Source organism: Gadus morhua, chromosome 12 (genome assembly GCF_902167405.1).
Source record: "Gadus morhua chromosome 12, gadMor3.0, whole genome shotgun sequence".
Taxonomy (NCBI): domain Eukaryota; kingdom Metazoa; phylum Chordata; class Actinopteri; order Gadiformes; family Gadidae; genus Gadus; species Gadus morhua.
Genome location: NC_044059.1, coordinates 26,621,138 through 26,633,420, shown reverse-complemented (window position 1 = coordinate 26,633,420; position 12,283 = coordinate 26,621,138). Strand labels below are relative to the sequence as shown.

The 12,283-nt window shown below is 46.0% G+C and overlaps 1 protein-coding gene across 3 annotated transcripts in view; it reads left to right on the top strand.

Annotated features, from left to right (window-relative positions):
- Positions 1 to 958: 958 nt before the first annotated feature.
- sbno2b (strawberry notch homolog 2b) overlaps positions 959 to 12,283 on the top strand; it is a 54,931-nt gene continuing 43,606 nt past the window's right edge. For 2 of the 3 annotated variants that reach the window (XM_030373293.1, XM_030373295.1), the window contains exon 1: positions 960 to 1,132. The gene's annotated coding sequence lies outside the window, so the exon portion shown is untranslated. Of the gene's footprint in view, positions 1,133 to 12,283 lie in introns of all 3 variants that reach the window. The other variant, XM_030373292.1, reaches the window with a different exon arrangement.

Below are 12,283 nucleotides of genomic sequence, written 5' to 3'. Positions count from 1 at the left end.
CGTTCAATAAGTCAGAGTATATAGACGGGTAAGAAAACTTGTCTGAATAAAGGAAGAAATATTATTAGGGTTTGAAAATGTTGCAGTTTATTGGTAAGAAATAATGAATAACAACCAAAGTCATAAATATTATAATAAATAATACTAAATTACCTCACCTCGTTCCAATCAATGCTTTAATCACTGGCTGCCAAGACACATATCATTTCAAAAGCTGTCTGCAACGGTGGGCCCCTTACACTGTTAAATCATTTTGATCAATCTTGGTTGATTTATCTAATGGCAAAAAGAGCCATTCATAGCCCTATTGATGTTCACAATACACATCATTTCATGCACAGGGTTATGAGATGTATTTAGGGCTAGATACAAAGTATAATTATATTTTCATTAATGATACATTTTTCCTAACTAAATCTCCTTCAATTGATCATGTGAAAGATAAGGATGAATGATTGACATGTCTAAATAAGTGAAGGTTTAATATACTACATTTTCATTTAAATGTATTTGATTTATTTTATATTTTTCAAATGGCCATGAACCATAATGGACATGTGATATTTCAAAGTTGCTGAAAGTTATTATTCTATATATGACGGTATTATAGAGTTCACGAATTTGCATAAATAAAACAGTAAAACCATGTCCAGCCCCAGACTTTAACTGATGTTTTATCTCCAATAGCCAGTTGTGTTTCCCTGCAAAACGCACATCTTATCCTCATCATAATGATGTGGCCTGCCTTATAACAGTGTTATTCATTATGCATGGACTGTTGTAATTGCTGATCATCTTAACAAACGCATGCTACAAAGGCTCTATAACCATCTGTTTAGTCCTGAATGTCGGCCTGCCACCGGCGTCCCCCCGATTTTTGTGATCTATTTCGGGCCAGAATGGCGAGGTCCACTCTGGCCCACAACAATCAACAAGAGGCGCTGCGTGACGTCAGCAGCGGAAACATCGGGCTCGTCTGTTCAAAATGGCAGCGTCTCAATCAGGAAGTGAAGAAAACAACTAAGAAGAATAAGTTGATTAAAACAGCATTTTCCCGGCCAATTCGACGCCAGCTGTTATTACAAATTACAGCGCTGCTTGGATGTTGGATTTATAACCATACGAACACACGGTGAGTGCGCCGTGCGGGGTTTTAAAAGGAAGCGGAGCGTCGCTGGTGTTTTACTGGACGCGGTCGAGGCAGCCTCTCCTCGGCACACACGTTTTATTCACCGGGGTAGGCCGGGGTCTGGGGGGTCGGTGAGCGAGAGTCGTATCAAAGGGCGAAATGTTTTTTTATTGAGTGTGATTCGAGTTAACCCCACGATCTGGTTTGCTTTGTGGAACTAATCGAAGTCGCGGATTGCTTTTTTTTAATCATGGCACACTGTAAACAACAGCAACCGCTGCTTATAGTGTCGTACTAAACAGGTGCATTAGGCAAGTAACTATCATCAAGATGGCTTTTTGGGGATTTATGTGTGTTGTCTTGAGCTGTGCTATATCGGCAAAATTCAATACTGCGATTGTTTCCGACTATTTATGAGAATGAACGGTGAAGAAACCCGACGTCGTTGTTTCGGTGTACGTGGAGATCGAAACGAGCATACCCCAGAGGCAGAAAACTCTGCTATGCTAATCGAGCTAGCCTCACCATCGCGAGTTTTTACGAATATAGAGAACCGGTTTTGGACCAAACATGAAACTAGTACACAGGAGGGGACTCGGTTCGTTTAGATGTTGTGTATAACCGAGTGATCGGCGTTATTATGACGGCGATCGGAGGAATTCCTCCGTCGTCTGCCGAGCTAGCTACCCGTTAAAGCGGTGCGAACGGGTCTCGCGTCCTTGCCTTCCTTTGTGTGTATGTGGACTTTTGTCTTTGAAGTCGGGTTTCGACAAATAAAGACTCCCAGAGCCCCACCATCCGTCGAATGAATAACCATAACTGCAATATCACCGAACTGCGATCCTCCACACGGGGTCTGATGTCCCTTACTGACCCACATATAGTGATTCAATTAATTTGTTTATATAATTGTGGCACAATGTTACTTAAAGTAATCCAGTGTTACCCAAGGACAACACTGTCGGTGGAGATGTCGCTCATTGTGTTTGATCTGATTTGAACTATGCCATCGGGATTATAGAAACTAACCGTCGTTAATGTGTTATAACGCAGGATTGAAAGTCCGCGATGCGTCGCGACTTTAAACGCTGTGCTGCGCTGAGTTTGTCTCTCTTTCTATTGACCTATATCGTTTCCATGAGATACTGATTCATTAATAATTTTAATTTACCTGTTTTACTTTTGTTTATAAGGCATAGTAGGCATACAGCCTACTGCCCATACTCGGAGCCTTGAAGGCCTGTCCTTACGTGTGCAATGGGGGAAAAGTTAAACCGGTGCTTTAATGAATTGAAACACGCTCGGAGGGCTTTCTATGTACTCATGTTCTAAAGATTCATAAACAATATGGCTCCTGAGCGTTTTGCAATATGTCACGGGAGACAAATGAATTTAGAGTTATTTTAAGAGTTGTTTAGTAGGCCTATCAGCCGCGAGATACGAAGGAGACAGTTTCTGTTCTTTGTCTCCAAAACTATTTCCACTGTTTAGTTTCTAGTGTCTTTATTGCCTGCAGCCAAGGCCAGTCAGTCAAGCCTGATGCAAGCCTCGACACAGGTTGCCATGGTAGCCGGCTATTTTTCCAATTAGGTTATTTCCCCTTCGTGAAGGATACTATTTGCTGATTGTGAAGTGAATGATATGTCTTCCCTCTCCCAGCCTTCTGTCCCTTTAAAGGCCCTTTAGAGCTGATGACGTAGTATGCGCCTTTGGGGTCGCTGCTTTCTCTTCTTATTGGCAGCCGACGATATGTTTTACTATTGGAGTGTCAGGCAGAAATACAACCTTCAAAACACACGCCTCTTCCCACCCCCCTCTACCTCAGCCAGCCTCTCTCCTTGCCGGTCCACCAGAGTTGCTGGATCAATAGAGGTCTGTTCATGCCCTGTGGTAACATAGAAAGAGGGGGCTTCAGAATATAACACGACTTTTGAATGTGTATGTTTGACAAAATACATTTTTTAAGATATGGTACATGATGTAAATGTATACATGCTGAAAGGCAGCTTAACAGGGGCTGTTTAATTGTAAGGTTAGCTTATGTGCAGCCTACACCTTTTCATTAATCGCACCATTGTAACATGGTATGAGGAAGAAGGAAAAACCAAAACAAATTCTCTTTGTTTTGATTGTGGTGAAAAAGGGATGGGTGTTAACTGTTATATTCGACTTGTTTTAAGTATGTGAGCCTGGTTTCTGCAGCAGGCTGGTACTAGGTTAAAGGAGTGTGGCCGGAGCAGGGGTGAGCTTGTTGCTTTGGCCAGACATTGGTGCAATGCACAGGTCAGCTCCCGGTGCTAATTCTCATACCCTTCATAGGTTTCGTTTTCTTAGGGTAGAAGAGACTGTGCACGCAACACAATAGTGGATATTTACTCATTCATTGCAAAAACCTTTCATTCCTGATTCCTCAAACCCTGGATGACGCACTGTAAGCTGCCTGATGATAGAAACTCCTTTCAAACCACCAAGCATAGGCTCTTCATTTACTTGTGCTCTAGTAAGTAAATACACCCTAACCCTGTTGTATTACTACAGTCAAGGAAGCACACACACATCCACACAAATGTCTAATAATGATGTATAGACTAAACGTCTGATTAAAGAATTGTCTTCACTCCATCTGTTCGCTTCAAAGGGCAAAATCCCCGGCGTAATTCAGCCAGCAGAACATTATTTCGGGTTCAGCGATTCCCCTTGCCTTAACCCCCACCGGTATACCGCCATCACCCCTGCCTTGAATTAAACCAGGGCTATAAATTTCAGTGTAGGCCGCCTCTGACAATAAATCCCAGGCTGTTCGGGGGTGACAATGAGGGGCGCAACGCAGCAAGCTGTGGACGGGGGCTCTGGGAACGGTGGAAGGAGCACTGGGGGGGACGAGAGACACACACACACACACACACACACACACACACACACACACACACACACAGAGTGTGTGGTGCTGCTGGTTCTGCCATATAGGTTTTTTTTGTCGGGGTAACTATGTGCCGTATATAAAAGAAAAACCTGCTGTCCCAGGGTTTTGCATGCTCCCTCACCATGCCCACCCCTTCACAATCTGTGTCAGGGATACATTTTTATGGCCTGTGTAGGGTGATTGGAGTAAGAGTGAAAAATGTTGTGTGGAGGAGGCTGCCGCTGGGGCTGGCTGGTGGTGCCGAGGGGGGGAGTCAGGAAGGGCTGAAAGCTTAGACTGTGTCCTCTGCTTTCCTGGAATCGGGTCTTCACAGTTCATGTATTAATCATGGATGCTCCGTCCGTACAGCACAGGGACACAGATCAGCAGAGGGAGAGAGAGAGAGCATGTGGATGACAACGTGGAAGCAACGTGACTGTAGTTTTGCCTCTCTCCGTCGGAAGGTCCGAAGAGGGGGATGAGTTAAATAAAAGCGGCCTGTTTCAAAGCGGCCTATGTTCCGTTTAGGGGCTTCGGGGCGTGTGGGTGTTTTCCCAGGCCTGTAGGAGAGGACTGAAGTGTAACCAAGTGTTCCCCGCTCTGCATCTGTCCCCACGGTTTGACCGTGGAAAAAGTGCGGCAAAGCTCTTCTGAGAAAAACCCAGACGATGTGATTTTAAAAATGGGACTAATCCAGGGAGGTATTAGTCGCCCTACTAGTGATTTGGTATAAATACTGCATGCCTGTCATATTCCCGAGATGGACTTCTCAAGGTCGTTTAAAAAAAATTCTGAATGTAAAACTAACCAAGATATTTTGGGGTGCAGAGTGATTGGATGGCTGTATTGTAAAGTTACGTTCAGTGAATTATTTGCAGTGGCGAGGCCTTCAAGGTGTGTTTCGTTCAACAATCCTGGCATCACGCTCGCGACAGCTGACAGAAGAGAACAGAGGATGGAGATGTCCGCCATGTAGTACCAAAGTGAGATCTGCCTCTGTGTTTCTCACTGCTGCATGGTGTAGATGGACCTGCATCAACTGACTGAAGCGACCCAGTGGGTTTGAATGGCTGACTCTGGGCTGGGTACAGCAGCCCCTGAACCAGAACCACAGTCTGGTTTTGGGTCAGACAGTGAGAGAGTCAGACACCACAGGAAGGCTGTTACAAGGAAGGGTGGGAAAGGGGTCTCAGGGAAACTATTCCATTTAAAAAAAAATAGAAACTCCTGTATAGACCTACTTTTGAGAATGTGGTATTTAATCAAATGCTAATATTGGGTTAATTTAAATGAATGAGATTAGATAATGCTAAGTCTAAGCATTAAGGAGCTACCTCTCTGGTGTGACCTTAAATCTTTCTATTTGTCAATCATCTGCGATGAGCAGCAGCAGCCTGCATCTGACTCATGTCTCATGTCTGGCCATTAGAAACCTGCATGGCAGCGTCTTGTGAAGTTGTCCTTTCTTTAACTTTTTTATCCACAACTGGTGAGCAGATCCACAACTGGTGAAAGGGAAACTATTTAAGAATAACTTCTGGTGAAAGGTGGACCACTTTTACATCTTGTACAATACACTGGCATGATAGAGTTAACCTTTAAATGAGGTCAACACTATCTCTTTTGGTTTAGAAGTTATTTGGTAGGCCAAGCGCTGTTATACTATTACATCATATATTGTTTCTGGAAAGCAAAGGGGGAAAAACGAGTTGTGCCACATATCTGAAACGGCTGAATGTTTTCATGGTCTTCTTTTCCAGCCACTCTTTGGACCCCTCCCATTGAACACACCGAGAGACTGTCGGTTCGCTTAACCTGGCTTGCCGTCGTTGACCCAGAGCAACCAGGAGATTGCTTTAGCTCACTCAGCCCATTGTATGTCATTATCCTTCTATCTGTGCTGGGGCGAGCTGGATGACAGAGCGGAGGAAGGCTGTCTAAACGGGGGTCTGCTTAGTGGGTCGCTCCCTCTCTCTCTCTCTCATCAGGTTGGCCTTTGATCTATTCCTGGTAAATCCGTGGCATTAGACGTGTGGATTTGGTGCAGTGTCTGGTTTAAATTAGCACCAGTGAGCCACCGACCGCACACCAGCCTTTGTGATCTTTCGTCTTCAGGATACGTGATGGCTGGGCTCTGGCTAAGTCTGGCCAAAGAAACGTTTTCATAGCAAGCCACCTGGCGGGGAGATGAATCGATGGTTATCAGGCTTTTCGGGCTGCGTGGCCTCAAGCTAATGTCTGTCTGTCTGTACGTTTTCTGTAACAACAAGGGTGGCTCTGATAGGGTGACGATGCTCCAGCTGGGATGACCTGATTTGTGATGGAGAATGCCGTGAAAGAGAAGACCATAAACGGCATCTGTGACTACCAACAGTGCGAGTGACAAATACATGTAAATAATCATGGACACATAAATGGACACCTCCCTTTATCACATCCCTTTAGCAAAAAACAAGAAAGTGTTCTACCGCATATCTGATTTTAATTAGTTTAGCTCTGCTATTCTGATGGGATGTACTGTCTATGGAAAGGATTAAGCAATGTGAAAAAAAAAAAAAAGGAACTTTAAGTCAGCTGAAATAATCATGGGAACATGTGAGCAAAATGTGATTGCCCAGCGAACTGTCTTGGGTTAAGGTAGAGGGTCTAGCATTGGCAACTTGTGATTGCCTTTGCCAATCACAAGTTTATTCGTGATTTCAGAGACTATCTCTAGATTCACTTGATAATAAAAAAATTGCTACAAGTCTGTCTAATCAGCCTAGCTATCGGGGTTCTGATGTCACCGAATACCTCTTAGTTGAATCTTAGAGTTTTTCATTATTCCCATACAATATTGTGTGTGTGTGTGTGTGTGTGTGTGTGTGTGTGTGTGTGTGTGTGTGTGTGTGTGTGTGTGTGTGTGTGTGTGTGTGTGTGTGTGTGTGTGTGTGTGTGTGTGTGTGTGTGTGTGTGTGTGTTAGCGGGCAACACACGCTTGCATTGTTTGGTGCTTTCATATCATATCTGCTTCCACATCACAGCTGCGAAAATGATGCACGAAAAAAGTCTTAGTTCATTAAAGCATAATGACTAAAACAACCTGATAGTTAGCATGATACCTTCTCCTCAGCTGTGCTAGGCTCCAGGCTCTGATTCATAAATATTTGAACAGGCAAAACACAATAACTGCTACCTCTTAAAGCACAATTTGTTTTCTGTTTCCCTGTTTTTGATAAGCCTACAGATCTGGTTACACAAAATCATTCGATCATTATGCTCTATCCTGTGACCTCTCCACCTGCTCTTCTCGACTTCCTCAATGGAAAGACGTGTGTGTGTGTGTGTGTGTGTGTGTGTGTGTGTGTGTGTGTGTGTGTGTGTGTGTGTGTGTGTGTGTGTGTGTGTGTGTGTGTGTGTGTGTGTGTGTGTGTGTGTGTGTGTGTGTGTGTGTGTGTGTGGGGGTGGAAAAGGTGCTAATTCATAATGCAGGTTGTTTTGAATGACAGCCCCGTGTTCCCAAGGAAGTAATTTGTTAATTTATGAATATTTCATCACTGGAGTATATCAACACAGCCCCCCTGGTGTACCGATATAACAGCTCTTCTCAACTGGATGTACTGGTGATGGGAATACTGGTCACCGTTACCAGCTGACTCCCAGTTGCATGGCAACCATTTGGAATTTACCTGCGAACTGTCGTTTGCATTTCAGACAGATATTAGTTGCGGCATGATGGCGATCGTGTGTGTGTGTGTGTGTGTGTCCCTGCCTAAAGCGCGTCATTTCAAAGCGTGCCTGTGCTTTTGTCTTCACTGAAGCCTCGGTCCACTCCGGGCCACGTCTGAGGGCGCATAATGAGGACGACGGGGAGCTTGCTGCGGAAGGGATTTCCTCCGTGTCTTAGAAGGGATTTAATGCCAGGGCTCAGGGAGAAGAGACCTGAGAAATGTCCCTGGGAATCTGGGTAATGCATAATAGAGATAGCGACGGGGGCCAGGCCAAGCAACAAAATGGCAGGCTTAGAGGGTGTGGAGTCCAAAATCTTTTTTAGAATGGAAGGGCTGACATTTGTTGAAGTTACGATTGTTGTTGTTTTTTGTGTGCAAATGTTCAGGGTTATCTAGGTACCATAAATATCTACACAAATTCAAAATCCAAGTCATGGTAATCCAATACACCTTGTGAGCGGCGAGTATGCAGATTCATGTGCATTTGTTCGCGCGGTGCCTCTGCCACAGGCCAGAGGAAGTGTGTCGATGTCAGAGATGGCAGTGGAGGTGGTGGAGGTTGTGTTGGTCGTGGCGGCGGCGGTGGCGGAGCTCCTCGTGAGTGCTTAGCCGTGACTTAGCCGGCTTAGGGAAGTCACACTTCCCTGGATGACTTCCATGCGCTCAACCCGGCGTAGGCCAATCAGCATGCTCTCGCTGCACACACCCAGGGTGGATGGAGAGAGAGAGATAGTCTCTCTCTCTCTCCCTCCCTCCCTCTTCTCCCCTCCCCTTCGTGATTCTGTCTCTCTCTCTTGCTCTCTTTCACTCTATCTGTCAATTTCTCTCTCTCTCTCTCTCTCTCTCTCTCTCTCTCTCTCTCTCTCTCTCTCTCTCTCTCTCTCTCTCTCTCTCTCTCTCTCTCTCTCTCTCTCTCTCTCTCTCTCTCTCTCTCTCTCTCTCTCTCTCTCTCTCTCTCTCTCTCTCTCTCAGAGCATAGCCTCTCTCTCCGTGTGAGGAGAGAGTAAAGGAGAGAGAGGCTATGCTGCTCACCTCGGTGAGCAGCATAGCCTCTCTCTCCGTGTGAGGAGAGAGTAAAGGAGAGAGAGGCTATGCTGCTCACCTCGGTGAGCAGCATAGCCTCTCTCTCCTTTACTCTCTCCTCACACAGAGGGATGGGGAGAGAGAGAGAGACTATGCCCTACTCTCTCGCCTGCTCCCCGACTTGCTCGCGGAGCACATGTTTGCCGTTGAGCTCGCCATCATGTCTTGACGGCGGTGCCTGGTGCCTTTTTTTGATGTGACAAAGACCCTGCCGCTGGTTAAACAACTCCCGGGTGGCAACCGAGTACGAGGGGCTGACTCGACTCCGGCAAACCCGGCCCATTATTCCCCCACCACACACACACACACACACACACACGCACACGCACGCGCACGCGCACGCGCGCGCGCGCGCGCGCGCACACTAGAAGGGAAACGTGTTACCCTCCCTGGTGATAATGCTTTCCGGGTTTGGCATTCCCATCACCGCAGCGTTTTGGGTTTTGACAGCTTATTTGTAATAGTATGGTTCAGTGGGAGGCCACCCACAGGGCTCTGGACTGGGAGGGGCACTGGGATCTGGAGGTTAGGGATAGTAGGGGGGTCTGATACAATGAATAGATTGCACTCAATACGGGGGGGCCTAGTACTGTCGTCGTTCCCCTGTGCCTTTTTGATTTTTGTTGTAACGTATGTAATTGCAGTGCAATGATTCTAAATATATATTTCTTGAATTTTTTTCAATTTTTCATTACAATAAGCAGCATTGGTTGTTAGGATTCAGAGTGTGGTTCCTGTCCTACTAGCATTATTTTTTTTGTGTAAAGCGGCAATGATAGTGTTTTCAAATTTTCCCACAGACAGCCACCTCCTAGTAATGAAGTAACTAGCTTCTCACGATTCAATTGGCTTTAAGTTTAAGTGGATTAGAACAACGTCCATGTAGATTCCCAGCATCGACTTGTCGTGACCATAAACGCTCTTTTCCCCAGTAAAACAAATATTGATCCAACCCCGTGGATACCTTTAGTGCGTCAGAAGGTACCAGCATCTCATATCTTTCTGCCATGCGCACCGGCACTCGGCCCTCATGAAATGAATACCACCAGGGTGTTCTTGTAAATATGTGTCGTGACAGGAAGGGGACACCTGGGGCTCCTCGCCGAATGATCAATACCAATTGTCTTGAGATACTTTGAGTAGGAGGGGCGGGCGGGGGGGGGGGGGGGGGGGGGGGACGAAGCCATCTGTTGCTAGGAGACTGTCGGGTATCGTTGGTGCTGGCGGCCGGTAGATAGGGAAATTTGCAAGCCGCAGGAGGGAAGAGCCGAGTAGGAGCGGGAAAAGGAGCGTCTGGGATGCTGGGAATGACTCCCACATCTGAGAAGATGGGGGCAGGGGAGGGAGGGAGGGAGGGAGAGAGAGAGAGAGAGAGAGAGAGGGAGAGATTGTGGCAGGGAGAAGGAAAGAAAATGTCCACTTGAGCCAATAAGGTGATGGACCGAAAGCGCGGTTTGTCACAGTGTCCGATGATATCACCTCTGTATGCCTGAGGAATTTATTATATCTTTGACAGCACACACACACACACACACACACACACACACACACACACACACACACACACACACACACACACACACACACACACACACACACACACACACACACACACACACACACACACACACACACAGACAGAGAGAGCGCGCCTGGAGTGTAAAGCACCTTTTAACTCATTCATTATCCCCAATCCTCGGCCACATGTGATTTTCCCACCATGTTTTATCGCAGCAAATGTCCCGCTGAAACCCTCAAAGCAGATTGTTTCTTTTTCTGCCGAGGACAAAATGCCATCACCCTTCTTACCTTGTGCTAGCAGAAGATATGCACAACAAAGGGTCGGCATTGCAATTGATGCTGTCCTACGTGTGTCCCAAGGACAAAGCCTCTACTCTCCCTGCATCTATCCTCCTTCACCTTGGACGCTTAGCGCCCCAACCTTGTGTGTGATACAAATATAAACATAAATACATGGCTGTTTTCTTCCCTTGGATTTTACTCAGAACTATTCGTTTTTGTATTGTGTGAATACACAATATTGAAACTGAACCAATCTGGAAGGGTTTGGCTGATGTGTTTGTCAGGGTTCAAGATATGTTGCCTTGCCTGACATTTTACTGCTATTTTGGAGTTACCTCACTGCCTGCACAAAGTACTAGTAGTCACAGCGGTCAAGTCTTCTAAACCCCCACCCTGCGCCCCATGTGGGAGTTTTAACACCCTAACCAGACAAAGCCACGTTGGCAGCCTCGGGGAGGGGGGCAGTGTGGTGGGGGGAGGCCTGTGTTTTGGTTGCGTGTGTGTGTGTGTGTGTGTACGTGGTTTTGACGGGATTTGATTCTAGGTCAAACGTCTGTCTCAAACACAGATCCACACTCGTGCACATGCGCACACACACATGCACACTTAAAGACCTTCTGAATTAGACCCTCGTGAACTCTATTAGGATTTATTACCATGGTTTTGTCCCCTGTGACCATGTCTGGCCCACGTTACTTCGAAGCCTTGTTTGGGGGAGAATAGACAAAGAACGATGGGGGGGGGGGGGGGGGGGGTGGGAGTGAAGGATTTGATTAGTTTGAGCAGAGGGTGCGAGATTGACTTTACACAGACATCCTTTGTCGTGCCCAGCAAGCCTTGGAACAGAGTAGTTGGGTTTTAGTGGCCAGTGATGATGTAGGTTTGTTTCAACACATGTAACTGTTCCAGACGTTTGGAACACCAGCTGGACATGGTTATTTGAAATGTGTGTGTTGTGTCTTTTAGGAGAAATTCTGAAACATCTAAAATGGTTGGTTTGTAGACTTTGCTTTTCAAGGTGAGTGAGTGAATGCAAAATGGGATATAATCAGATGGATTCCATGTTGTCGCATGAATGCGTGACGAAGAGGCCAGGGTCAAAGGGTCACGTGTAAGAAGTTACGTGTGTCAAGCGAAATCCTGGCAGCGTTGAAACCAACTGGAAGCTGTTCGTTCAGTGACGTATATGAGTGGCGTGATAATCAAATTAGTGGAAAGTACATCTCGACTTCAGCATTGAAGGAGGTCCAATAGGATGATGGTGTTGTCCTATCTGATGTTGGCCTTAAACATCTCCAGTATCCTAAATTCAATTGCTGGTACGAGAGGCCATCAGAGGGCCTCGATCAGTCCCTAAACTGTATTCCTCACAACTACCTAACACTTCTTCATAAGTAAAACCCAAATGCTTCTGAAGTGGCATAGATGTTTTTGTATTCATTTAGCATCAATTACTTCCATAATCATTTGTTTTGTCTTCCCGTTCTCAAACTACCCACGAAGGCCGGGGGGAAGACGTAGAACAAAGTGCAGTTACGGCATACATTTGTTTTAATGAGTACAGCGATGAGACGAGTTGACGTCTGCTCAACCCAGCTGCTGGTTTTAAGGGAGAAAGAAATGGCAACACTGTTCTTTTATTCAACAATTCCCGTC